Below are 2,492 nucleotides of genomic sequence, written 5' to 3' on the forward strand. Positions count from 1 at the left end.
CTGCGTATGTTGTTGGTTACGTGCTGCGAATGTTGCTGACTATGTTGCTGCATATGTTGCTACAAATATTTTTGCTTTATTATTTAAGGCTCGAGATCTAAAAGAAAGCACACACAAAAAACAGGCCCGCTCCCAGATCGACGAGCCAGAAATGAGTATAGACCCGACAGCTAGTAAGACTAGCAAAAGTACAGATCCCGTTTACAAGCCGATTTCGCAAGTCCACACAGCTCGCAAGTCTACACGTCGAACAAAAACTTGGCAACTTCGGGAAACCATGGAGAAGTCCCACACATCAGTGACTAAGTATGTACCGGAGCTTCCAAAGAAAGCATTCTAAGACTGGAGTGAGTTCAATGACATACTTACGGATTACGCTGCGAAGAATTACTTGTGTTACCACTCACGGATCGTCACAAGATTCACGCGGCGAAGGCTGCCGTGACTACGATTCACGCTTTACCGGATGTGAAGCAGGCTTCCTCGTACGGGCTGAGCGTGTCGTCGTGTATGGTCAAGCCACATGGCAAGTGATCGTTGCACAAGGAACGGAGGTGGGTCTCAAATTAGTTGCCCGGCTTCTAAGCGATATCAATATCTGATTGATTCACAGATATCGCTACACACCAATAAAACCATCTACGACTCGTATCGTCGGGCGAAGTCAATGCCACGCACCCCGCAAGTCCACCAAGAACTTGGTCTTTTAACCAGATGAAGTCGCGCACGGCTGATACTAATCGATACATGTCGGAAAAGCTCGATGGGTGCTACTATTACGCCACTTGCAGTTGTATTTTTCCTGACGTATTTTGTCAATTTGACGATAATTTTAAAATGAGTTCGGATACAGATATGGTGCTTACGCCTCACTGACGTGAAATCTTGTGTGACAAGTGCTCGGCTAGTCGAGTACTGAGAGATCTAAGGTTAACACATGGACAGTTTTGTCGACGAGGATAGTGGTAATGATGTACTTCTCGTCCAGGATCAGCTTGAGATTACTTGTATCATTGCGATGCAATCGTCAATTCAGAAGACATCTTCGAAAACTGGTCATGGACTGGACACATGGAACCAACAATCTGGGGTATAATTTATGTATGTTCAATTTAGTTGTTTTTACTTCTGATGAAGATAACATGAAAAAATAACGAAATGTGTCGCCGTTCTATAGGCAGTCTTGTTGCAGCTCAGCAACGGGAAGAAGGATTCCAGTAATTAGTTTCCTTGCTCTTGTAGAAGGCAGCTACGATGAAGTACATCATTGAGATTTTCAAGCGAAAAACCCGACTTGGCGCATTGTTCAAAGTGTCGTCATCGATAAGGACTTTGTCGAATGACGGGTTCTCGAGAAAGCTTTCCCGGACGCTAAGATACTTATGTGTCAATTTCACGCGTTGACATATTGGCGGAAGGTCTGCCGACGTCCCAAATATGATCTAAAGATGGCTCAACGAGAAGCGATGGAGGCTGCCTTTGCGAAGTTGATTTATTAGCAATAACGTTTAATGTTGTGTTGCTTTCTGTGTTGCTTATTTTATTTATTACCAGTGTCTCCAGCAAATCACAGTCTAGGTTTGACGCTGAAGTAGACGTGTTTACTCGGAGGTGTGAAGAAGAGTGCCCCAAGCTGCTGGAGTATTCTTAAGAAAACCGGAAAACATGTAGTCCCGTGTGGGCAAACGACACTCGCTGAAAATTCGTCACCGCTGGGAATACGACGACCAACCGCATCGAGTCTAATTATAAATCAGCTAAACGGCTCCTTGGGAATAAATCGCAATTGACTTCACGATTAGTGACCTATTGACACACCAACGGTTATTCGACAGCAGATCGCTGCCATGCGCAAGCACCCAATTACCAATCGCCAACCAGTTCGGGTCCACAAGTTCTTTCTCTTTTCGCAAAAGACATGTGCCACGACACGCTAATAAAAGTGCGGGACCAGTGGGATTTTTTAATGGAGATTTTGGCTCAGAACACATTTGCCAAACGACTAAGTGACGTGGGTCAATGGGAAATAAGTACGCCAGGAACCATTTTCCAATGTAACGACTTCGAGTGGAGCTGTTCCTGCCTATTCTATTGCACCCACCATCTACCTTGCCAGCACTTGATGTATATCGCCGCGCAAAACCACCAGTTTGCAAAAATGCCGGCTTCGAGTATTCGGCCACGTTGGAACATGACATAAATGGCGAAGCTTGATGAAGCCTTCAGCCGTGGGATAGCGTCGTTTCAGTCAGTTCAAGACAAGCTGAAAGATACACCCGAGGCATCCTCGCATAGCGACTTTACTCAATGCTCAGCCTACGACGAAGTAACGGTAGAAACACACAATGTAGAAGCAACACACAAAGCAACACACGGCGCTGAAGCAAAAAAAGAAGTATCTTGAAGCAGCACAAGTGGAGCAAGAGGCTCAAGTTTGGGAGCAGGAAAACCAGTGCCGCTGGAGAAATTTGCTGGACACATCTCGCCTGTCA

This window comes from Phytophthora infestans, genomic scaffold (genome assembly GCF_000142945.1).
Source record: "Phytophthora infestans T30-4 supercont1.219 genomic scaffold, whole genome shotgun sequence".
Lineage (NCBI taxonomy): Eukaryota > Oomycota > Peronosporomycetes > Peronosporales > Peronosporaceae > Phytophthora > Phytophthora infestans.